The 27,303-nt window shown below is 40.8% G+C and overlaps 1 protein-coding gene across 3 annotated transcripts in view; it reads left to right on the forward strand.

Annotated features, from left to right (window-relative positions):
- The first annotated feature begins 1,496 nt into the window (after positions 1-1,496).
- MSANTD3 (Myb/SANT DNA binding domain containing 3) overlaps positions 1,497-27,303 on the forward strand; it is a 110,741-nt gene continuing 84,934 nt past the window's right edge. For 2 of the 3 annotated variants that reach the window (XM_081345348.1, XM_081345349.1), the window contains exons 1-2: positions 1,497-1,619; positions 1,883-1,952. The gene's annotated coding sequence lies outside the window, so the exon portion shown is untranslated. Of the gene's footprint in view, positions 1,953-27,303 lie in introns of all 3 variants that reach the window. The other variant, XM_081345347.1, reaches the window with a different exon arrangement.

The following is a 27,303-nucleotide window of genomic DNA, read 5'->3' on the forward strand; positions in this document are numbered from 1 at the left end:
CCCATGTTCGGAGGAAATAAAATAATTTTAGGTCAAGTGACAGGTCTGGGAGCTCTAATTGCCTCCACTTCTCTGAGATCGTTCTCAAAACAACTCAAATGCAACTGATTGATGTTGAAAGGACAGTGGGAGATCCAGGGAAGAAAGGAGGAATTTGTTTTATGACTTTTACAAGCAAAATGTTAGAACTGGATTTCCCACTTCTGTACCCACATGGCTTTTCAGTACCGTTTTCTCTTGGAGGAAAAAATAAACCCAGGAGTTTCTCTTGTTGACTATCAGAGTGGGGCAGTTGACAGATACAGAAATGAGCAGGCACTGTGTAACTTACTGTAAATAAGAAGCTGTTTGAGGCTTTATAGAAGTAAAATAGAATATAGATTATTAACAAAGTGCTTTGACATTTTAACTTTGCTGTTGGTTCACCTGTTAACTACTTTGCCTCTCTATCTACCAAGTAGATTAAGGTCAAATTGGTTGTAAATAGAAGTAGAACTTCATAAATTTTGGGCCTACTTCGTAAGGGAAGGAAAGTAATATTGCTCCAATATATTTATGAATATTCAAGTGGAGGGGAATAATATATGTAAATCTGGTTTTGTCTTATTGATGCACATATTTTCCTTCTATTTGAATGTTCTGTATATCCTCCGCTGCGCCGCCCGCCTCCTGGCACGGCCTCGGGCACGTGAGGGAGGGGATGCCGGACCTTCCCCCTTTTCCCGGGGGAGGCGTGGGTGGGGGGTGCAGCGGACACCCAGGATGCGGGGCTCCCTGCGGCAGACTCGAGTGCTGAAATCCACGGGTTAGGGGGCGCAAATTACTTGCCTTGCCCCGGGTGCTGACAACCCACGCTACGCCACTGTAGAGATTTGTTTGTTAAGTTAGCTAAACAAAGTCTCTATTTTTAGAAGTGCTACATTTCTGATAAGTCAGCTTCTAAACTCATATTTGCCTAAATGTTGGCTGGTTGCTTGCAAATATTTTATTACAGATATCTTTAATACTCAGTAGTTAAGATTACCTACTCCGGTAATACAACATTTGTAAGGAAACAACCAACATCAGAGAGGAGGAAAGATTCATAGCTGAGAATAGGACAGACTCTTGATCCAGGTTCTTCAAGCCCTCCGAAGAACCGCAGACAACGGAGCGAACGAAGCTCCTGCTTGTAAACCCAAAACTCGCCCGCTCTGCTTCAAAAACACCCCATAAGCCGCCGTCCGCCAGTTGCGCACGCGCAGGTTGCTCTTCCTACTTTTGTCGGGATAATTACCATGAGCTAGATGGAAAACCCTAACTGGATAACCAAGAGAGGGAACGGCATTACACAATTATATTTTATTGTTCTAACGAAGGGTGGTGTCGTAATCAAACTAATAGGGAAATAGAAGCAAACTGCGTTCTTTTTGCTCACAATTACATACACTTGCATTTGCTATTCGCTTTAGTGCGCAGAAGATTGTAGATTTTTGGTAAACAGTCGATCTTCCATAAGCTATCTCACCGTGTCGGAATTTGAGAAGAGCAGGAAAGGGGAGCTAATAGTGTGACTGGGAGGAACAAAGAGGTCTACCCTTCCACCCCAGTTTTGGAGCGGGAGCAGAAAATAAATGCCGGTAATGGTGGTGCATTATTAGATAAAGATTGCTATTGTCTTTCAAATCTAAGACACTGGCTTTGCAATTGCAGAACGTTTTTTTTCCTTTCTGCCCCATTACTGGGTTTTCAGAAGTAGTAATAACACCTACAAGTCAAACATTCTTTTGGATCCAGCTTACGCCCCTCTAATTCTAAATCTACGACCGCTAGTGTGCATGTAAATTGCTGGGACGTTTATTGTCAAGCTAACATCTTTGCTTCCTTTTGTATCTAAACCAAGAAGAGGATATCGGCAGCATCGAGGAGACAGGAAGGGGAAATCTGAGAAGGCCTTCATGCACAGAAACCTGGTAACATATATGCATATATATTTGTGTTTATTTAGAAAAAAAACATTTTAAAAAGACAAGCACTTTGAAATCCTCTCTCCTCTATTATCATTTGCCTTTGGCCGTGCTTAGAGTGTTTTAGAGATAGATGCAGATTTCTTTACTGTTCTCAACAATAAATCTCAGAAATCACAAAATCTCAGTATCTAGGAGTATGCCTTAGTGAACAAAGTTGAGTATCATTGAATAAATGTCACTAACGTATTTTAATGTAAGCAGATTGAATAGTTTTCTGAAAATGAAGATAAATACTTTATAATTCAGTTTTTATTAGTTGTGTTGAAAGAAAAATCTTCAGCTCCAGTCCAAGCTAGGAATAAGAAAATGGAGACTGCTTTAGGAAAGAAGGTCCAAATTATTGAGTTGCAGAATCACAAGGAGTAGCTGACCAAGTGGGGTTGGGTTAGGTGGGTTTTTATACATTTTTGGGGGTTTTGTGTTTGGAATGGTGGGCTTTTGTGTTCTAAAAGAGTGTTGGGCAATTTCTATTGTGGCTGATGGCTTATGTTCTGTGTTGGATTTTGGGGTGAGGGTTGCTGGTTCTAATTCTATCACTACTATTGTTAGCTATCAGTTTTGCTGCATTTCTAAAAAAAAGTGGTTTCCTGAATTTCTATTTGAGGCTGAGAGACTGGGAGCTGGTTTCTGGGGGCTCGTTTGTAAGATTTTTCTATTATTACTGAGGGGAAATATACTGCTTTTTTAATATCCCCCCAAATATTTTCTTCGGGGGGGGCTGACTTCCCAAAGTTGCTTTCGTTCCAAAATTGGAATTATGATTTTAAAAGAAGTTGGTTTTTCTTCTTCTTTTATACCAATAAAACACTGTGATCATTCGTGGTTTCGGGGTGGGGTATCATCAGTATGCTGATGATACCCAACTTTTTCTTTCCACCCCGAACCAACCCAGTGATGCCCTCGCCGTGATGTCCCGTTGCCTGGAGGTGGTCCAGGTCTGGATGGGGAGAAACAGGCTTTGTCTCAATCCCTCCAAGACTGAGTGGCTGTGCATATCGGTATCTCGGGCTAACCTGACTATTCCACCTTTAACGATGGGGGGTGAGGTGTTACCCCCCGTTGATAGGGCTCGCAACTTGGGCGTCCTCCTGGATTCACGACTCAATTTTGAAGACCATATAGGAGCCGTGACCAGGGGGGCTTTTGCCCAGGTTCGCCTGGTGCACCAGTTGCGACCCTATCTGGACCGAGATGCCCTACGCACAGTCACTCACGTGCTCGCCACCTCCTGTTTAGACTACTGCAACGCTCTCTACATGGGGCTGCCCTTGAGGACCACTCGGAGGCTTCAGCTGGTGCACAATGCGGCCGCGCGAGTTGTGATGGGGGTTTCCTGATACTCCCATGTAACACCTCTACTCTGCAAGCTGCATTGGCTCCCGGTTGCCCTCTGGGTGAGATTCAAGGTGCTGGTGATGACCTATAAAGCCCTAAATGGCTTGGGTCCGGGATATCTGAGGGAACACCTGCTGCTGGCATCAAGCTCCCTTCGTCCAGTGCGCTCCCACAGGGAGGGTCTTCTCAGGGTACCACCGGTAAGAGATTGCCGGCGGACAATACCCAGGGATAGGGCCTTCTCAGTGGGTGCGCCTGCCCTTTGGAACCAGTTGCCAGTGGAGCTTAGGACTGCCCCCGACCTCCATTTATTCCGCCTGGACCTGAAGACCTGGCTCTTCGAGCTCTCTGGCCCAGGCTGAGAATTTTAATTTTAATTTTAACTGGGGTTTTATTTGTTCAGGGACGGATATAATTTTTTAAATTGTTTTTAACTTTTGTATTTTTTGGTTTAATCACCCTGTAAACCGCCCTGAGTCCTTCGGGAAAGGGCGGTATATAAATATAATAAAATAAATAAATAAATAAATAAAACTGCCAGGCAGATAGTGTTAAGATAGATTTACCATTTATTAAAATGTCGAGTAAAACCTTGATTTTGTATTTTTGCATGTGATTTTTTGCAAACTTTTTTGCTAAGTTTGAACGTAATAAATTTTCACATCTTAGTTATACAATCGTTTTTATGGAAGTAAAGAACAGATTATACTTAAAAATTTACATTTTTCTCTTGATTTTGCTTAGTTCCATTTCTGTTTAATTTACAATACAGTCAGTTTTTTCAGATCTTACACCTGGGGTGATATGCGTATCCCAAGATAGTGCCCAAGTAGTTATAAGGGTTCTTCATGACTCATCTTTAGATACTATTACTCTCCCATGCTGTCTCCAAAACTGAGTTAATAGGCAATTCTTGACCAGAAGGATTTCAAAGGGGATGTGGCAAAATGGGTAATCAGCTAATGCATTAACAATTTTGATGTGCCTGAGAGTTGGTCTCTATATCACCTATACTTGTTATTTTTTTAAAAAAGGAAGGAAGAAAAGTAAATAATGCTTCATTTTGCCTCTGTTCTGTTAAACTGTTGCTTTTTCAGGGCATTTGGAGATGTCACATATTCCAGGCTAAGTATGCTCTGCTATACTATGAACTCAAATGTATTCACTATAAGATTGATGTAAATATATTAAAAGCTATTACTGAGAATATTTGTTTACCTTAAATGTGCCTGTATTTGAGGTCAATATTCCACAGCTAAGGACTACATGACAAACCTCCTTGCTGTTTGAAGAATGAGCAAATGACAGTTCCCGCCCCACATCAGTTAAATATTTTTTACCTGTTTCTCTGAACACTTTTATCAAAGTTCTTGATCTGTAAACACAGTAATATGACTTATCTGTAAATCAGTTTATTTGTTTGCTCCTGTCAAACAAGTATTTATTTTGCTCAGACAGTTTCCTACTTCAACTAGAAAGCTTAGCTTGATTCAGAAATCTTTATTTTGAGCAGGAAGGAGGTTTGCCTGTTGAAGATAACTGCACAAAAGATTAATTCTGTATTTGTAAACTCTTCAGTATTTTTATTTACAGTTTTTATGTTGCTGAAATGTCAGAGAGAGTTGGAGTATAAATACATTTAATTATAACTTGTTATAATTTTTTTTGAGAAGTTCAAGAAGAATCATAAACATTTATCTGAGAAAAGTTTAATCCATAGTTTATATTATTGAAATTTGGTTCTCCTAAATTTCAAGTGATACCAGGGATCCAGAAAAGGAAAATATATTTGACTCAGCTGATGATTGAATATAAAAGCAAATATTCTGCAGAGCAAACACTGGACAGTTACTCATGCTAATCTGTCTCCCGTAACTGCTTCTTAACCCATGATGTAAATTTAATTTCCCAGGCTTTTATTTTATATTCTCAATTTTGTACTCCTACACAATATTATTTATTTTAAGTTTTCATGGTGATACTAATCTCTTATAAAAGTGAGGTATATATTAATAATGCAGAGTCTGTATGTTCATCTCACCTTTTATATTTTTCTATCCCTAAATATTTGTCCAGGAGAACGTAAAAGAACTTAATAATATATTTTTGGATAGCTTTGACATTGCTCAAAAGTCTTTTTCCTTTTCCTTTTATTGAAACAAAAATCAAATGATGACAATGCATCATTAGTCCTGCAAATTTAGTACACATTTTTGCTTCCAATATTGCATAATTTTTGTCAACCACCATGCCTCAATTCTTGATTCCTTGACAGATTCCAAATTCTATGAGTAGTAAAGCAAAACAAAACAAATAGAGGCATCTTTAACACTGAGTGATTGTTCTGACATAATTGTTGTGAATAAATAAATATTAGCAGACTTACTGATTTCAGTCCACTATACGGCAATAAAGGGACAATGGAATTCATTTGAGTTTATGTTCCAATTTTTAAAATAATATTTCCAATAGCAATAGGAATCCAACCATCCTTTATTAAACAGATTCTAGGATCAGTGATTAAAAGTCACAGTGTTTCCAGTTCCTGAAAAAAACACAAGTCATGGGTCAGGGTGTGGGTTCACCTCCCTGTATTACAATCTCTGCACAAGAACTGGAGGTTGTTTATGACTTTGTGTATCTCTGCTCAACCATCTCCAACACACTCTCTTTAGATACTGAGCTGAATAAACGTATTGGTAAAGCGTCCACCACATTTTCCAGACTTACAAAGAGAGTATGGGTTAATAAAAAGCTGACAGAACATACAAAGATCCAGGTCTATAGAGCCTGCATCCTGAGCACACACTTGTACTGCAGTAAGTCTTAGACCCTTTATGCATGGCAGGAGAGAAAGTTAAACACCTTTCATATGTGCTGTCTCCGACGTATTCTTGGCATCACCTGGCATGACAAAGTTCCAAATATTGCAGTCCTGGAATGTGGTGGAATTTCTAGCATGTATACACTATTGAAACAGTGACGTCTACGTTGGCTTGGGCATGTCGTGAGAATGGCTGATGGTCGGATTCTGAAAGAACTCCTGTATGGAGAACTAGTGCAGGGAAAGCGCCCCAGAGGGAGACTAGAGTTGCGATATAAGGATATCTGCAAGAGGGATCTAAAGACCTTGGGAATGAACATTAACAGCTGGGAAACCTTGACCTCTGATCGCTCAGCTTGGAGGCTAAGGATGCAGCATGGCCTTCTCCAATTCGAAGAGACACTTGTGCGGAAGGCTGAGGCAAATAGGCAGTCCCGGAACCAGAGAAATCTGGGGGCTGGACAGGGGACAGATTGTGTCTGCCCTCAGTGTGGAAGGGACTGCCTCTCTCAAATTGGCCTTTTTAGCCACACCAGATGCTGCTTTAGGACCTCTTTCTAGAGCACGATACCATAGTCTCTTGAGACTGAAGGATGCCAATGAATAAATTATTCCAGTTCAAAGAGGAGTATTCTGGTTAAGCAAAGAGCATGGAAAATAGTGTTCTATGTCCTGTCTGTATAGAATACATTGAGCCAATATTCTGTGTCTATATCAGAAAAAACATGTTAATCCTAGGATAAATAGCTCTAGTAGTAAGTTTGAACCAAATGTTCCAATCAAATGAGATGACAATAAGATGTGACTTTGATTATAGTAAACTTCCCCACTTATAAAGAAGAACAACGATCACCTATTAATTTGCAATGTATAGATGGTAATGATGGGGCCTAGGAAGGACTAGCAGTCTCCCTTGCCATTTACGTGGGGTTTTATAGTTGGAGTCAAGCATTAAAAGATTGCATCTTCTACTGTGCTAAAAAAATGGTTAAAATCAAAACCATCATTCAGAGTACAGCAAATGCTATTTTAGATAGTTTTAGGCCATCCTTTCTCTGTATCTTTTAGCCTGACATTTATTCTTGTACACCTTTGTTGTTACATCTTGCTATATTTTAAATAATGGGGTTTGTTGCTGCTTCAGAGCACTATTTGTCTTGCTCATTAGTCCTTGACTTACGACCACAATGGAGCCCAAAATTTATGTTGCTAAGAGACATTTATTATGTGAGTTTTGTCCCACGTTATCACATTTCTTGCCACAGTTGTTAAAGGAATTATTAAAGTTGTTCAGTTAGTAATTCGTTTGTTAAGTGAATGTGGCTTCCCCATTGACTTTGCTTGCAAAGGTGATCACATGATCCAGGACACTGCAACCATCATAAATATGAACCAACAAGCATCTGAATTTTGATCATGTGACCATGGGAATGCTGTAAGGGTCATAAGTGTGAAAAATGGCCAAAAGTCACTTTGTCCAGTGCCCTTGTAATTTTGAACAGTCAGTAAACAAACTGTTGTAAATTGAGGACTACGTGTATTGCCAGCAGATTCAAAGATGCCTACTGATCCCTTTTTGTGCCATGTCAATCCTTTTTATTAGTTTATAATATAAAATACAAAAGCAAATAGTAGGAAAAATAGGGGAAGGAAAAAAGAAAAGCGTAGAGAAGAACGAAAAAAGAAAAGGCATTGACTTCCGACTCCCTTTGATGCAGTAGAGCAGGGGTGTCAAACTCAATTTCATTGAGGGCTGCATCAACATTGTGGTTGTCGTCAGGGTGGGTACAGCATACTGGGTGGGCGTGGCTGGCATGGGTGTGGCCTACTGGGTGGGCGTGGCCAGCTCAACATCACTTGCATCAGGGGCACCAGTGAAGACCTGGGCAGGCCTGAGGTAGACCTGAGGGTCTCTGGCGGAGGAAGGGGTGGGACCGGAGCGAGCACTGGGGCATGGTCCACTGGAGGAGCTTCACCGAGCCTCAGGCCATGCAGAGGGCCCCTGGATGGTGGCATGAATTGCCTGGAGCCCTTGGCAGCGGAGGTCAAGCGCCCAGCCTGGCCCTTGAGCTCCCACAGCATCAGGACACCACAGCCCTGCCTAGCCTAGCCGCACTTCCCCGAGGAAGCACCCAGCTTACCTCCTCTTCCAGGCTGTTGCTGCTGTGCTCACTCTCCATGGTCAGGTTGCTTATGGTGGGTGCAGGAGGGCAAAGTGTGTGGGTCACAGGGAGGCCAACTCCCTCTCTATTGTAACCAAAGCATCCTCCAGGAGACCACCAGGAGATGGCAAAAGGGCAACAGGGCTGCTGGTGGCCAAGTGTTAAGGCAGGACTTCCTCTCATTCCAATCTTCCTTCCTTCCTTCCTCCCTCCCTCCCTCCCTCCCTCCCCTCTCTCCCTCCCTCCCTCCCCTCCTTCCCTCCCTCCTTTTCATTCCCATCTCCTTCCTTCCTTCCCTTTCCGTCTTCCTGTTTCCCTCCCCTCCTTCCTTCCTTTTTCCCCTCCCTCCCTCTCTCTGTGCCCAGGAATGGACGAGGGGAAGGGAAGAATTTGGCAGCACTTCTCTCAAAGAATAAGAGAGTTGGAAGAGACCTTTGAGGTCTTTAGTCCAACTCCCTATACCTATACCATTTCAGACAATGGAATATCCAATCTCTTCTTAAAAGCCTCCAGTGATAGAGCAGCCACAACTTCTGAAGGCAAGTCTTTCCACTGGTTAGTTTTTTTCACAAGTTCTTAGTTCTGGGCTGGTTTTATTCTTGATTAGTTTCCATCTATTATTTCCTTCTGATGCTTTGGAAAATAGGTTGACCTTTTCTTCTCTGTGGCACCCCATCAAATATTGGAACACTGCTATCATGTCACCACTCCAGTCCTTTTCACTAAGCTAGACATACCCAATTCCCACAAACATTTATCATATGTTTTAGCCTCCAGCCCCTAATCATCTTTGTTTACCATCCATTTAGACTAGATGGTCCCCCTGGTTTGGTTTATAGAACAGTGGCCACATGCAGAGCCTTCTCAGAGACAGCACCTCAATTATAGAACTTTCTCCCAAGGAAAATATGAACAGTGCATCCCTCACCTGTTTAGAGGCAACTCCAAGCACACTGTTCAGCCAGGCATATATAGAACAACAACACATTTTATGATTAAACAGCACTAAGTAAAATACTACTAATATTTTTCTTTCTTAAAATACACACTTTTAATTTTGTTTTAAGCAGTGTTGGTGATGCTTTACAATAGCTGCCTTTGAGAGTTTTTTGGTAAACCACCCTGGATTTCTCAGAAACATTTAATTTTGAATTAGACGTTGATTTAATAAATTAGGCAGAAGAAACAAATGCTTAAATACATCTAATTCCCACAGACCTACTGCCTCCTAGGTGCATACTGCAGAGAAAATAAGGCATTCCATTTCTAGCCAGCATAGTCACAGGATGATGGAAACTGTGGTCCATGACACCCAAAAGATATTAGTTTGGGTAAGGCTGGATTAAATTATAAAAGAGCAGATGAGAGGAAGTAGAAGCAAAAAACATTTTCCACATCTCCAACAAAATAATTGTGGGGGGGAGTTAACTCAGCTTTTTAATTTCAACTCACACCAATTCCTCAACTTCCCATTCAATCCAAAGAGTTCTACTATTGCCTGGATTTTAGGGAGGGGAGGCGGCAAGAATAGACCACAAAGCCAATCTGCAAGTTTGCTCTCTTGCCTGCTTGCACATCCCCTGCCCGATGCAGCACGTGTGTGTGTGAGAGAGAAACAGAGAGATCTCCTTTTTGTAAGTTTCCTTACTCTGCAATGCTCCCCATTCCCCACACTTTTGCTTTCCTGCTGGCTCAACCTCTCTGTAAAACACAGACACACTCACGATGGCAATTGCTTTGTTTGATCTGGGGAAAGCCCTTCAAACTCGACAGGAAGAAGGCTAGTGTGAGATCAGCGTCTAGCCCAAGCTGCTTGCAGCTGAAGTCACAGACCACGAACCTAAACATCAGTGAACATCATGCTTGGAACTGGTGAGAGTACTGATCTTCTTTCTTCTATCTACTGTCTAAATCCTTGAAAAGATCACCAAAGCAAGAAAACCTCCAGAACTGAAGGGAGGGGACTATATTCTCAATCCCTTAACAGATGGAAGTGGTGAATTAATATGAAAAGAGGGAAGAAATATATTAAAATTTGATTTTAAATACTTCAGTCTGGACAAATTTAGGAACTAAAAAACTGTCAAGATTACGGTATACCCCGCCCTTCTCCGAAGACTCAGGGCGGCTTACAATCTAAAGCACAATGTGCTTAGCAATAGTCTTCATTCTATGTATATACCTGCTTATTAGGGCTTTCGGGCTCCCCCAAGCGGAATTTTTACAAAGTCAGCTTATTGCCCCCAACAATCTGGGTCCTCATTTTACCTACCTCGGAAGGATGGAAGGCTGAGTCAACCTTGAGCCTGGTGGGATGCAAACCTGCACTAATTGCAGGCAGCTGGTGTTACTTAAGGAGGCATTAGCCCACTGCTCCACCAAGGCTCTTGATTTACATTCAGATGCTTGGCAACTGATTCATATTTATGACGGTCACAGTATCCCAGGGTTATGTGAAGTGATCAAAACCTGCTGCAACCACCCAGCCAACCAAACAGCACCATCCCTGCTGACAATCCTCAACAGAAATGCTCACAACAATGAAAGCCTCAGACAGGAGGAAGAGCACCGCTGGGCGGACAGGCATTTGTCTTGCTTGGCTGTGGCTTGGGGGGCACTTTTTTCAGTGCCATTGTAACTTTGAACAGTCACTAAGTGAACTGTTGTAAGTCGAGGACTACCTGTACTTCATCATCTTTTTCCTTCTTTTTTTTTTTTGGTCATCAAGTTTTTGACGCCTTGCTAGGCAACTGGTGATACTCGGATGTTGCCATATCGGAAAAGTGGTACAATGGGTGAAAAGGTTGAAAAGCCCTGGCTTAACATACTGAACTGTAATTTTGACTGACTGATAAATTGTCTTTTGGATTAAAATATTGATGAAAAATTATTTGAAGGGTATCACATACATATCAAAAAATGACGGGATGCCACATTCAGTATTTTCTCCTGAAAGACTTAGCCTGGAAAATCAAGGGCCTCCAGAACAGTGGCGTAGCGTGGGTTGTCAGCACCCGGGGCGGGGCAAGGCAACCGGAAGCGGAAATAGAGGGGCGGGCGGGCGGTGACGTCACGGCACTGCTGAAAAGACGCGCCCCCGCAGCGGCGTAGACTTTCCAAGAAGAGTCGCGCGCATGCGGGATGCTTCCGGGTCCCTCTCGAGGGCGGCTGGGCGGGGCTCTGACCTGCAAGAGCCGCTGCATTCAAGCTCGCACGTGAGCCCCGCTAAATAAAGCCACGCATGCGCACGAAGCTAGGCCGGCCGGCCAGCGGGTCCGTCTTCGCTCGGCCAAACCTGCCAGGGCGCCTGCGGGGCGCTTGCGGTTGTCCTGAGCCTGGGCGGAGAGTTGGCCGCTTCTATTTATTTTATTCAGTTTATGTGGCCGCCCATCTCACCTGCCGGACTCATTTCGCTTTGCAAGAAAGAGCAGCTCGAGAGCGGAGCCAAGCCAACTCTGTGCAGCCCTTGGGGCTCCCTGAGCACTGCGTTCAGCAACGAACCCACGTTTCGGACTCTTTCCCGCCCCCTTTGCGGAGCTTTGCATCTAGAACTCCTTCTCGGTCCCTGACGAGCCTTTTTCACTGATTTCTCGCCACAGGTAGTCCGCGCAGAGTCCCGCGGCGCTCTCCAAGCAGGAAGCGCAGGCGTGAGACCGCGTGCACTTGTTCACTTCGGGTTTTGGGTTTGGACCAGATATTTTCCATCGCCGGCTATCACGGAGCCGAACCGGCCGACTTTTAAGGAAGGCTCTTATTCTGGAGCAGTCCGGTGCGTTGAGAAAGAAGGGACCCCAGTTTCTTCCTTCGCGGAACTGGAATCCAAAGTCACCCTGCCACCGCCCTCCCGCACGCCCGTCCGTCCGTCCACTACCCTTTCTGGCTCGCTCTCCCGGAGCGGATGAAGGAGACACGGGAGGGGGCGGGGGCCGGGAGAGGGGGAGGGCCTCTGCAGCAGGGGGCCTCTCCTGGTTGGGCCCGCGTGCGGCGCCTGTCACTGGACGGCGTGTATGTCGGCGGCCTGGCCCCGCCCCGCCTCTTCGCAGCCCGCGGCGCGGACAGAAATGACACAGAGCCTCGGTGGCTACCGAGCAGCTCAGTGCGAGCGCGCCCCCCCAGATGTTGCGCCCGGTGCGGCCGGCCCCCCCTGCACCCCCCACGCTATGCCACTGCTCCAGAAGCAATACTTCAAGGCAAGATAAATACTTTCCAGGAAGAAATATATGTAATATTAGGACAAATACAAATGACAATAGACTTAAACCATGAGGAAATCTGAAACAACTTTGATGATTTAAATAAGCATATTTCCAATCTAAATTTACAATTAAAAATACCCCGGAAATAACAACAAAGGCACAAATAAATCAGACAGCAGAGTACAAATTAGAAGAGTATGATCAAATTGATGAAACAACAAAGGAAAAGAATTACAATTTGACACAAACAGGAAAAAATCTTCAAGGTTCTGATACAACAAGAAAAATGGAATTATCAAGAGAACCATCAAAGTTTGGGAGACAAAATATCCATCTTACTTACTTCATTCCCAACAACATTTGTAAAAATACAGGAACTGCTGGATAAGCGGATTACATCAACTTGGAAAATTATTTAGCATAAGAAGAAGAGATTTAAGTAATATAGTATTGTTTTATAATATATAAAATGTTAAAAGAGTAGGTTGATGTAACTTTTATTAATATATAAATGAAATATAAATTGATTTAAAAGGATGTTATATCTAGATATTATAAGGTAGATAAAAAGTATAGTATTTTTTATAATGCATGATATAAAATATTGGGAGCATGTACCCAAATGGGAAAATTTGGACAGATGACTAACTGATAGGAATTGGATTGAATATAAGGGAATTTAAGCGAACAAAAAATTATAAAACTAGGAGGTATGCTGAACTAATGAGATGATGGTTATGAGAATAATATAAGCTGCAAAAGATTTTATATAGAGAGATTATTATTATTTGTATAAATATAAAAATGCCTATATCTAATTATTTGTATATTGAAAATATTAATTATATTTTTGGCTAAGGTTGAAGAAGGAGAATACAAATGGGAGAAGGGAAGATCAAAGAAATGTATCATTAATTAATATATTAATTATGGAATTATCAAATTTAATTATTATTGTTTATTAATTATTATTGTCCTGTACACCAGGCACTGGAGATTGTTACAGTTAAAAACCAATAAAATATCTATAAAAAAGAATATGAATGCCACTCTAATATTTCTTTGCTTTATTACATGTCCACCATAAATGATAGAAGTCCCTTCTTTACATTTGCATTTTTAACATTCAGTTGAAATAGAATAGAATAGATCTGGAAGGGATGTTGGAGGTCTTCTAGTCCAGCCTCTTGCTCAAGCAGGAGAACCTATACCATGTCCGACAAATGAGTGTCCAGTCTCTTCTTAAAAATCTCCAGTGACGGAGCGCCCACAATTTCTGAAGGCAAGCTGTTCCACTGATTAATTGTCCTCACTGTTAGGAAGTTTCTCCTTAATTACAGGTTGTTTCTCTTTGATCAGTTTCTAACCATTGTTTCTGGTGCTTTGGAGAATAATTTGATCCCCTCTTCTTTGTGGCAGCCTCTCAAATACTGGAATACTGCTATCATGTCACCCCTATTTCTTCTTTCCTTTAGATTAGCCAAGCCCAAGTCCTGCAGCCGCTCTTCATATGTTTTAGTCTCCAGCCCTTTGATCATCTTAGTTGCTCTTCTCTGAACTTTTTCCATACCCTTATACCAGTGGTGGCCAACCTATGGCATACGTGCCAGAGGGGGCACTCGGAGCCCTTTCTGTGGGCATGCATGCCTCGCTCTTTGGCTACGTTTTCATAGGAAAAAGCCATTTCTCAAGCCCCTTCTTAGCCAGATCAAACCTCCAGAGTGAGCACACTGTTTTTAGCTGTGAGTTATATCAAATCTGACACCAGAAACAGTCTAACAGAAGATCTGAGTGCTGCATGTGTTGCTCTCAAACTTACAAAGTATAAGCCAAGGTTAGACAAATTATCAGCAAGCATACAACAGAAAAAAATTACATGAATTGTTCAAAAGCATGTCGAATGCAGACCTTTACCTTTCAGTAAAAAGTTGTTTGTATCATTGACAGCTTTGTTATTGTTTTTTTCTTTTAAGACAAAAGGTATTAATGTATGAGTTGTTTTTTATAAACTAAAACCTCATATTCAGATTAAATTGCCGTGTTGGCACTTTGTGATATATAAGTGGGTTTTGGGTTGTAGTTTGGGCACTTGGTCTCTAAAAGGTTTGCCATCACTGCCTTATACCCTTATACATTCTAGATAACTTACCTGGTGTTATCATCTTATAAAATTTTTCTTTTAAATTGTAATTTAATTAAATTTTAAACCTTTCATCCACATATTCAGGCTCAAGGTTGACTCAGCCTTCCATCCTTCCGAGGTAGGTAAAATGAGGACCCAGATTGTTGGGGGCAATTAAGCTGACTTTGTAATAATGCCGCTTGGGTGTGTGTGTGAAAGCCCTAATAAGCAGGCATATACATAGAATGAAGGCTACTGCTAACGCTTGTAAGCCGCCCTGAGTCTTCGGAGAAGGGCGGGATATAAATGTAATAAAAATAAAAAAATAAAAAATATTCTCCCATTGTTCAAGCTTTACATTATATCCAAAGTTCCTTGCCCACTGAATCATACAATGTTTTACATATTCACTTTCCAAATTCAAATTCAATAACATTTTATAGACCTTACCAATATGTTCATCACTACCGCACAAATAGGATTTCCAATTCATTTTTAACAGTCATTTTTAACAGGGCTAGAATCAAGATCATGTGAAATGTTAATACCACTTTACAATGACTTGGTAAGGCCACACTTGAAATACTGGAACCAGGTTTGGTCACCACGATGTAAAAGAAAATGTTGAGACTCTAGAAAGAGTACAGAGAAGAGCAACAAAGATGGTTAGGGGACTGGAGGCTGAAACATATAAGGAACGGTTGCTGGAATTGGGTATGTCTAGTTTAATGAAGAGAAGGACTAAGGGTGACATGATAGAGTGTTCCAATATCTCAGGAGTCAAACTATTCTCCAAAGCACCTGAAGGCAGGAAAAGAAGCAATGGATAGAAACTAATCAAAGAGAGAAACAACCTAGAATTAAGGAGAAATATCCTGACAGTTAGAACAATTAATCAGTGGAACAACCTGCCTCCAGAAGTTGTGAATGCTTCAACACTGGAGGTTTTTAAGGAGAGACTGGACAGCCATTTGTCTGAAATGGTATAGGGCAGGGGTCTTCAAACCTGGCCCTTTTATGACTTGTGGACTTCAACTCCCAGAATTCCTTAGCCAGTCATCATCATCATTAATAGTATTAGTATTATTAAAATCAAACTCATGACTCTGTCTAATTTAAGTCTTTTTTTCAGTTGTAAGTATGTAAACCAGTGGCAAACATGTCCTTCGGATTCTAGCTCTTCCTTAGACTTGAATTACCAAAAATTAAAATAAAATTAAAATTACCAAAATTAAAATATATTATTTGACCATAAGTCCACCAATTCGGAGCCACCATTTCTTTTATAAAAAAAAGCTTGCTGGGGAGACACCCAAAGAGGCATCTTCGTAGAAAAGATATGGGTTGGAATAAATATTTATTCCAGACTCTTAGAATGGCACATCTAACAAAGTGGTTGTTGAAATCACCATTTACTTTAACCTTGTCATACTATAGTTAATTCATGACCTTCTAAATCAAGTAGCCTCTTATTTTGGAGGTTCACCCACTCTTTTAGCCAGACCAAACAAGCATCAAAACACAGTTTCAAATCTGGTAAACCCCAACCCCCCTTTTCCTTAACATCTTGCAGTAGTTTATATCTGATTCTTGGTTTTTTCTCTTGCCATATAAACGTAGAAATATCCATCTGCCATTGTTTAAATGGAGTATTAATTGCAGGTATTGGTAATATCTGAAACAAAAAAGCATCTTTGGTAAGACATTCATCTTAATTACAGAAATTCTACCAATAGTAATAAATGCAGTTTATCCCATTTCAATAAGTCCTTTTTAATATTATTCCAGAGAGGCACACAATTGTTTTGAAACAATTTTGTGTTTGCATTTGTCAATATAGCCCCCAAATATGTCACCTTTTTCTCAACCCTAAAACCAGATTTTATAGTCAATATATCACAATCTGTGAAGCTATATTATTAATCAGCATTGTTGTTTTCTGTTTATTTATTTTAAAATCTGCTAAAGCCCCAAACTCATTTAATTTCATCAAATATTCTATATTATTTTTTGGGTCTTGTAAGGTTGCCTGCTGATTCCTTTGCAAGTATTTAAACATCCCTGACATCAAAAAATGCAGCAGGTATAAATGACATATTGTGGAGCATCTAAATGCAGGTCAATATAAATGGTAGGGGAACCACTGTCCCCTCCTAGACTCTATGTCTATCATTATCCATAGGGCTGGTAATTCTCTCTCAACCATTACCACCATTAGGTTTTGGAACAAGATGTTTGTTAAAGTCATCACTTTATGCATTTATATACCTTTGCTGTAAGAATTAGGCAAGCAGTGAGAAAATCGTTGAGAAAATTTTCACTAGTAAGAATATTTAGAATTTGGTGGGAGAAATAAACTAAAATAAGTACTGTAACAGGATTTATGATAAGGCAACCAAAATGACTAATAAGAAAAGAAATATACTAATATGATTATTATTCTTTAGGAATATAGGAAAAACTATATACTCAATTGTTATTTATCAAAACAATAAGAATTGTATTAACTCAATGTTTGCAAAAAAGGATATTTTTGGGAAAGAGGAAATCAACAAAAATTAACATATGGAATACAGATTATAGAAATTGTTAAAGATTGTTCTACAAATGTAACCCAGACAACACACTGTTTACCAATTATTGAGTGATTTATGCCTTGTTAAAAAAAATCAATAAAATATATTTTTAAAAAAGTAGGCTGTGAAACACAGAATGCACACACAAACACACACAAACGCAGAGCTTCCAATCTTGTGAGCAATTCCAACAGCTAAACTAGCCTGAGAGAAATTCCAAATCTCCTCAGCTTCCCAAACTCCAAACTCGCACGTCCTACTTCTCTTGCTCTCCTTCTCCAACTCCAAATTCACGTGTCCTACTTTCCTAGCTCGCTTTCCCAAACTCCAGACTTGCACGTCCTACTTCCCTCGCTTGCCTTCTCCAACTCCAAACTCGCGTGTCCTACTTTCCTCACTCGCTTTTCCAAACTCCAAACTCGTGCATCCTACGCTTGTCTTCCCAGTTTGGAGTTGGAGAAGGCAAGTGGGGGAAGTAGGCTGTGAAACACAGCAAGGCTGTGAAACAGAATGCACACACACACACACACACACACACACACAGAGGCAGAGCTTCCAATCTTGTGAGCAATTCCAACAGCTAAACTAGCCTGAGAGAAAATCCAAATCTTCTCTTGTTCCCTCGACAGTGTTAAAAGAAGAAACTGGAAACCAACCAAACCCAGGGAGGCTGGTGCAAGACAGCCCTTATACTTATTCGTTCCTGCTCCTTTCTGTTGGGTGCAGGAAATGGGAGGTGAGACACAGGTGGCACCGTTACACACACACACACACACACACACACATTCACTGAATGACTAAGCGGGGAAAATGTAACATTGCTATTAAATCCCAACATGATTAAATCCCAACATGGGGGGGGGCGGCAGGAGTTTGCTGCTGTGCAGATTAGGATTAGAGAGGGAGGGAGCCAGCTTCCCTTTTCCTCCTCCCAAACTCATTCACGATAAGCTCACCCACCAGCTGCTGAATGAACCTTGGTCATCCTCTGCAGAGACATCTTCAGCGTCTTGCAGCCCGCTCCTGTACAAACTCTCACTGACAGTGCCGAAGTGGCAGTTACCATTGGCACTGCAGCTGGCATCTTTGGCTTCTCCACTTGTTGCGGCAGGAACCAACCAGTTCGGGGGCCCCATGCTGAGTGGACTTTGACACTCAGCTGCGAAACTCCGGGGATTTTATCTGCAGAACTGAGCACAAACCGGAGTCGATAGGTAGGCCCTGCTGAGAGGGAAGATTGTCTGGGTACCTGGTGCATCTTGTCCTATAGGCTGGGCTAAACACTTGCTTTGGCAATCCTAGACCAACCCTGTTTCCGCTGGTTCCCACAATCCACCAACTGGCCAGGCCTTGTTTAAAGGCAGCCCTTTAAACATGGCCTGTAATTCCCAACCTGGTCTGGGAGTTGTGGGAGCTATAATCATAAAACAAACCAGGAAGGTTTCCACAATTGTTTGGTTTTTTTTTTGCATTTTGGGAATATAATCACTATTTCCACAGAATAACCCTCAAGAGGAGGACAGATCTATGGCTGCTGTGGAGAAGTGGTGGAATATAAGTCACCAAAAGCAAGTGTGCAATAAATTGTACAATCATTTGATTAGCATTATGCAGTGGTGCCTTCAAGATGTCTAAGATGGCTAACCTCTTTGGAAGACTGTTTAAATCCAGAATCTATAATTAACTAAAGACATGACTACCAGTAGTCTTCAAAAAGAATTTGTTTGTTGGCCCATGGACTGTTGCTTGTGCAATTTCTTATTGTCTTCTATTTTCAATAAGCGATAAAGGAGCAGGAACTAATTGTGTTCTATTCAAGCAGATCCAACCTGTTCATACAAAATCAAGAATAGCACTTCCTGAGCTCAGTTTTTGGCTGCATCCTTAGAAATATATTAATCTTTTCTGCTGGATGATCAGTACTGCCACATAGTGGTACATGGGCAGCCCAAGAACCAAATAGGAATAGTAAATTCAAGAGTAGGTGCTTGTCAAGATTCCCAAGACCAGCAAAGGGATCAGTGTCCCGTTACCTTGCACACTGTTTAAGCTAGCCTTATATGTACAAGTTTCTACATATTGTTATTTACTTTATTGCAGAACAGGAAAGTGATTGGGCCTGTACTGAAGGACCAATGGAGATGGATTTTTCTTTAATTTAAAATTAATATCCATCACCATTGGTCCTACAGTACAGGCTAAATTAAATTCAATACAAATGAATTATCAATAAATAAAGCAAAATAGCTTCTTATAATGAATCTACCTTCAAATTTACTTTTTTATATATAATTTTTATTGATTTTCCAATAATAATAGTATCTTTGAAAAGCAACATGGTATCTGGGTTACAATAGTTCCATTTCATACAAATACATATTACAAATCTCCAATTTCTTATAACCAGAATTTCCTCTTTTTTTCCTTTGATACATATTATCTCTTATCTAAATTAACATACTTCTTATTGTTATCCATCAGTTATTAAGTAATTTTCTTACATTTGTCAATACTTTAATATATTTTATCTTTTAACATTCCATCTTTAAGACATCAAACACCTTATATACTTTTCCAGCTTTAATTTTACATTGATATTAAAGTTAAACATTTAAAATTTCTCATTTTTATATTTATAGGTGACCTCCCTTCCCTTTATACAATTCTAATACCTGGTAATATAAATATACTTCTTGTCTATCTCATTTCCATACCAACAAGTTGATAATACAATATAATATTCTTGTTTTCATTATAATTTCCACATATTAAAGATTAGCCAAAAATTTATCCCATTTCAACATTTAATACATCCTTTCATCGTTTCATATCACTACATCCAAGTATATTAATTACCGTATTTTTGGACCATAAGACGCACTTTTTTTCCCCAAAAGTGTGGGGGGAAAACGAGGGTGCGTCTTATGGTCCGAAGGTGATCCGTATGGCCAGCCCCAGCCTCTGCAAGTGGAAAGCAAGGGAGATTGCCAGGAGCACGAATTGGCACATGCTGAGAAACGCAGATCTCGCGCTCCTGCAATCTCCCTCGCTCGGTTTCAGCTTCCCTTGCTACAAGAGAAAGCAGGCTGAAACGGAGCGAGGGAGATTGCCAGGAACATGATCTCGTGCTGCTGCAATCTCCCTTGCTCGCTTTCAGCCTGCTTTCTCTTGTAGCAAGGGAAGCTGAAACTGAGCGAGGGAGATTGCAAGAGCGCGAGATCGGCCGATTCACATTTCTGGCAATCTCCCTCGCTCCGTTTTAGCTTGCTTTCTGCAAGAGAAAGCCGGGCTGCAGGGCTGCCTCCGTGGGTACTGCTCTAATGCAGAGAGGGAAGGACAAAGAGGGAGGGAAGGATGGAAGGATGGAAGGAAGGAAGGAAGGAAGGAAGGAAGGAACAATGGGAGAGGGAGGGAGAGAGAGAAAGAAGGAGAAAGAAATAGGGAGGGAGAGAAAGAGAGAAGGAGAAAGAAAGGGAGAGAAATAGAGGGAGAGAAAGAGGGAGAGGGAAAGAGGGAGAGAAAGAAAGGGAGAGAGAGAAAGGGAGAGAGAAGGAGAAAGAAAGGGAGGGAAATGGAGGGAGAAAGGGAGAAATAGAGGGAAAGAGAAAAATAGAGAGGGAGAGAAAGAGAAGGAGAGAGAGAAATTAAGTTAGTAACATGATTGTTAAGTGAATCTGGTTTCCCCACTAACTTTGCTTCTCAGAAGGTTGCAAAAGGCGATCACATGACCCTGGAACAATGTGACCATCATAAATATGAATTGATTGCCAAGCATCCGAATGTAAATCACATGACCCTGGGGATGCTGCAACAGTCATAAGTGTGAAAAATGGTCATGTCACTTTTTTCAGTGCCATCGTAACTTTGAACAGTCATTAAGTGAATCATTGTAAGTCAAAGACTACCTGTACTTTATCATTTTTTTTCCTTTTTTGGGGGGGGTCAGGTTTTTGACACCTTGCTGGGCGACTGGTGGTACTTGGACATTGCCTTGTCCTAAAAGTGGTACAATGGATGAAAAGGTTGAAAAGCCCTGTTTTAGTATACTGGTACTATTTGGTTCAGAATATTTTTTTCTTGTTTTCTTGCTCTAAAAACTGGGTGCGTCTTATGGTCAGGTGCGTCTTATGGTCCGAAAAATACGGTACATTGTATCATTCTTAACATATATGCATGTTAATCAATTTCATTTAAACAGCTCAATATTACAATTAAACTGTTAATATTCATACATCTGAATTTGTGATTTTTAATTAGCTAATATTAGTATTTTAATCTACTCATCAAAACAATCTCTCATAATCCAAGTACAATCCTGTCTATTTTAGTATTTTCTGTTTCAGACCTCTTAAATATGTCCATTCTTCTTCAATCTTATTTTTGCTTTTTTCCTTTGCCATATCATTTTTCGCTTCTTTGCTTCAGGGTCATCAAAGAATTATTGTGTTATTGGACTTCCGGGTGGCAAGGCTCCGTTGCCGGCAGCCATTTCGGCTGTCAGCCCCGTTGTTTTCGTAGAGCCGCCAAAACCAGCAGCGATCAGCTGTTTGGTGGCTCGGAAGCCCACTCCTCAGGAGAAGAGGAGGGGGTGAGCACCCAGGCAGGGGTAGAGCTCTCCCGGTGGTTGAAGGATTGAGCCCTCCCGAAGCCTGAGTTCGCTCCGGACTTCGGGATGCCTCTGCTCCAGGATTTTGGAGCAGAGCAGGACGCAGCAACCATCCCTGCCAGCGAGAGTGAACTTTGGATTACTTGGATGCAGGCAGAGATGTACAGAAGAATGTTGTCAGAGCAAGTATATGAACTTTAACTCAGTAGATTTTGTGGAGACTTTTAAAAGTGAAAGTGCGCAACAGAATTAAGTGGGTGAAAATGGCTGCCAAATCACCTAAAGTTCCTAGAAGCACGGGGGCTTCGCCAGTTCAGCAATCTTCATTACAGGCTTTAATGCCCCCCCCCGGCACCTGCACCTGCACCAGCCTTGACAATAAAAGATCTGCAGGATGTTTTGCAAGAGGCTTTGAAAAAGCAATCTCAACAATTAGCTGAACTTATGGAGGAGAAGAACACAGAAATAAGGGCAGACATCTTACTTGCACTTCAAGGCATGGCTGTTTGTATTGAACGTTTGGATGAGAGAGTGGAAGAACTTAGCCAAAATAGTGTGAGACTAGATGGACACTTGGGAAAAGATTTGGGTTAGAAATGTAAAATTTACACAGGCCCAAAATTTAAGAGAGAATTTTTATAAAATGTTTTATAGGTGGCACTTAGATCCTAAAAAATTAGCAAGTATGTATCTGAACTGCCAGCCCAAATGTTGGAGGTGTGGCTGTGAGGATGCAACATATTTTCATATATGGTGGACTTGTAAAAAGGTTAAAGCTTTTTGGATTAAAATTTGGTGGAATATGCAAAATATATTTAAGAAAAGGATAAAGTTTTCTCCGCAATTGTTTTTATTGGGTATTATTACAGATACTACTGTTATAGATACAAAGTTGATGTTGAATTTAATTACGGCAGCGAGACTTTTAGTAGCATAATATTGGAAGAAGGAAGAACTGCCGACTATAGAAGAGTGAACTTTGAAAGTTTCTAACTTGGCGGAAATGGCAAAGATTTCAGTATATTTGAAAGATCAATCGCAACAGAGATACATTGTGGAATGGAGAAGATGGATTGAATATATTCAGAATAAATATGGGACTAAAACGTATCATTTAGCATTTGAATAAGTAGCAGATTTTTATGATGTATAATTAGTTAGTAGTTATTTTATTAATATTTTGACTATGGAGAGTTAAAGTGTGACAGAATTTAATGTTTTATTATTGTTGTTAGCATATTTTAGATTATGCTTGTTTGTATTATTATACCCTGTATTCAGCTCTGGGAAGTCGGGGAGGGGGGAGGGGAGGGGAGGGGGGGTTGGGGAGAGGAGAGGGGGAGGAGGGGTTTTTTTGTATTAAAAATGTATTGTAAAACTTTTCAATAAAAAAAAGAATTATTGTGTTATTGTGTCGTATTGAAGTGACCCTTCAATCTTCCTTTTTGAAGGGTTGAGGGGTCTAATAAAAGCACCCAATCTTCTCATTATTTTCATCTCTTGATATAGTTGTCCTGGACTGTTTGATTTTACTTCTATTTGTTTCTCATTTTTATCTTCAAATGTCTGTGCTTGTTGAGTAGTTAATTCTTCTATCAATGTATTTAATTGTTCAATTTCTTCTGTTATATTCTGTCCCAATAAATTATTAGTTATAATCACAATTTGAGTTTGCTTCTCCAAGACGCTTTCTGGTTTTTCTCCAAAAGCTCTTATTTCATCGCTGGCTCTAGACAGGAACTGATAAGTTTAATAGGTTATTTTCATCATAGCATAGATTTGTTTCTGTATTTCTTCCATGGTGGAGTCTCACATCTAGTGTTGAAGGTTAGTCTTATCTTGTTTTTCTAAGGAGTCAACCAAATCTCCTCTCTCTGTCTCTGTCTCTGTCTCTGTCTCTGTCTCTGTCTCTGTCTCTCTCTCTCTCTCTCTCTCTCTCTCTCTCTCTCTCTCTCTCTCTCTCTCTCTCTCTCTCAGAGTGTCAGATTGCAATTTCAAGTTTAGCCACTGAGTGTCCCCAAAATGCTTAGAGAATTCTTTTCTGTTTCTTTTAGGGAACTATCTGTTAATCTCTTTCAATTATTTCTTCTATTTTGGAAGAATAAAGCCAAATTTTCAAATAAGAGTAGGAAGTAAGAAGTAGACAGTCAAAAGCTTTTAGTCCACAAGTTATAAAGTTCTGGTTGAGATCAATTCATTTTTTCAATGTTTTTTAAAAAAAACACCCCTGGAGGCTAGATTGCCGCTCTTTTGAAGGGAGGGTTGAAACTCCCCCCTCCCTTTCCACAGGGGAAAAAGTACTTAGCAGCTTATTTAGGTGAAAGGAAGAAGATTGGAATATAAGAGAGGAACCTTACCAGTCTCTTCCACGCTGCTTTAATGTTGCCTGGTGGTAAGTGTGACTTTGGCTGTCTGCAGCCTAGTAACCGGCCATGTTGCTATGGCCGGTCTTTCGTCTGCCGGTTCAAAGGGAATGCAGGCACTAATGGGGAGGGTTGCAGCTCCCCCGCGTTTCTGCAAAAGCCCCTTCTTGCTGATCGTCCCTTCAAGGTGACTCTTCGGCCTTTTTAGGACCCCCCAGCGATGTGAAACTGGACGTGGAAGACAAGAGCCATCCTCCAGATGTCCATAACAGGAGCATTGGCAAACCGGAAGCCTGCATTCTAATTTCCTATTCATTCAATTAATCCAACTTTCATATTTGTATCACTACACTTGGAGATGGAAAAGATGAATTTCCATACAGATGAGCATTTGGAATCTTCTCTCTCTCTCTCTCTCTCTCTCTCTCTCTCTCTCCTCTTTTGCAAAGTGGAGCCTTCCTGCTGCTTACTTTGGATTGGTTTCCCTACGTGTCTAGGAAATCAGTACAGGTCCTGAAATCCAATATTTATTTAATGAATTAATTTTATTTTTATTTATATCTCACCTATACTATTTTTGCAAATAGCTCAAGGCAACGAACATATCCAACATATCTTTCTCCTCCTATTTTCACAACACACCTGAGAGGTGGATTGGGCTAAGAGAGAATGACTGGCCCCAAATCACCCAGCTGTTTAATCCTCTATCACAGAGCCTTTTCTGTGGGCATGCACGGCGTGAACAGGGCAAGCGAGTGAAGTAGCACAAACATGATTGGACTTTGGAGAAAGGGTGAGAAAGAGAGGAAGGAGGGGACGGAGCGAGGAAGAAAGGAGATGGGAATGAAAAGGAGGGAGGCAGGAAAGAAGGGGAGGGAGAAAGGAAGGAGGGAAGGAGATTGGAATGAGAGGGAGGGAGGGCCTGAGGGAAGTCCTGTCTTAGCACTTGGCCACCAGCAGCTCTGTGGCCCTTTTGCCATCACTGGTCTACATTTTGCTAGTCATAATTATGCTAGCTAACTCTTAGCTGCTATCCTGGCCATCAGTCACTTGTTGTATGGTGTTCTGTTGCTGTTTGTGACCCAAACTCTATTGAAATAGTGTAGTCTAATCTGCCCTGCTATGTACATAATTCTATTGATAATTGAAATCCAGACTAATTTCTTTGGCAACCTACATGCAGCAATGGTAATAGTTCATTGAGTTTCCACTTTGAAACTGAATGAACAAAGTGAGAAATCCCAACCTAATCAAGAAGACTACACAAAAATTAAATACAATAAGCAGCAAGCAGCTTTTAAAAAAATGACCCCATATATGTACCTAAAGAAGAAAATTAATATATCCAAATTGAACACAGTAAAGAACAAACAGCTTCTGTACAAAACATGAACCTAATAAGGGAAACAGATGGAAACATGTCACTTTTAAAGGAAAATAAACAAAAGCAAAGCCCCTACTTTCTACCCTAGCCCACTCTTATGAAGCCCTTCTGAACAATCATTTTCATAGCCTCCCCCTTGAAGAAGGTACACAGACCTTACTTCTTCTGTTGCAGTCGAATGATCAATACTTTCTAAAAAACGAGGCATAGCCCAACGTTCTTTTTAAATAATTTATAATATAAAATACAAAAATGTAAAAGAAAATAGTAGGAAAGATAGGGGAGGGAAAAAGAAAGGGAAAAGTGTTAGGGAAGAAGGGAAGAAGAAAGAAAAGACATTGACTTCTGACACCTTTGGTGCAGTAGAATAAGTTAATAACATTAAACTTCAACTCTTTACTTTTACATAATAGTATAAACTAGCCAAACTCTAGCCAAAACCCAATCTACAAAAGAAGGCTATACCCAAAACAAACCAAATAATGAACAAAAAACTCCCAGAGAATTTGACTCTACTGATAAACTCTTGGAGGAGGACAAGTGGGGGTATGTCACACATAGAAGGAAACACAATACTCAAAGAAAGAAGCAGCATACAACTAACAAATCCTTCTTCACAATCCAACCCAACCAGAAACAGCCCCACTAAAACTGAGCAATCAATTTCTCTCCTTAAATGCAAATATGCAGACCTACAACTTCCCCCTCAAAGAAAACATGCAGATGCTAGCAAACAAACAATATCAAATATTCCTTTAAGAAGTCACTTCAAATATCCCTACAGAAGTAACATCAACAAATACACTAGAGATAAACAGAAAAGCACCCCTGACTGCAGCTCCCCAAAAAGGAAGGCGAGTGTTGGTAATAGGAGATTCTATCCTCAAAGGAATGGAATCATCCATCTGCACACCGGACATACAATCCAGGGATGTATGTTGTCTCCCTGGAGCAAAAATCAAAGATGTGGCTGAGAACCTAACCACAATAATTAGGTCTACTGATTACTACACTTTCCTCCTCCTCCATATTGGGACAAATGATGCAACAAAGAACCTGAGTACAATAGTGAGAGATTACAAACAACTAGGCAATAAAGTTAAGAAGCTAGGAGCACAAGTAGTGTTCTCATCCATATTCCAATGACAGGGCACACCCATTGAGGGGAAAAAGAATTCTAGAAGTAAATCACTGACTAAAGGGTTGGTGTCACCAAGAAAACTTTGGTTTCCTGGATCATGGACTGCATTTCCTACGTGAAGGACTCCTGGCAAGGGATGGGCTATACCTCACAAAAGCAGGGAAAAGTGTACTCAGAAAAAGACTGGCCCAACTCATCAGGAGGGCTTTTTAAACTAAAATTGAGAGGGGAAGGTGACCAATCTTTAGAATCTCTAGATTGAAAAACCAATCATAAATCCCAAGAAAACAAACAATGAGGTAGGCAGAGACAAGAAAAAAAATCCCAAACAACAATCAGGAGATGCAGGAAGCATGCCCATGAACAGGTATAAAAGTCTTAAATGCTTATATAGAAATGCTCAAAGCTTGGGGAACAAACAGAGTGAACTAGGAGCAATAGTACATGAGGAAGGGTATGACATAGTTGGCATTACAGAAACCTGGTGGGATGAAACCCCATGATTGGAATTGACTGATGGATGGATACAAACAGTTCAAAAGAAAGAGATCTACAAAAAGAGGAGGTGGCATTGCACTATATGTA

The sequence above is a fragment of the Vipera berus genome, assembly GCF_964194415.1.
Source record: "Vipera berus genome assembly, chromosome: Z".
Taxonomy (NCBI): domain Eukaryota; kingdom Metazoa; phylum Chordata; class Lepidosauria; order Squamata; family Viperidae; genus Vipera; species Vipera berus.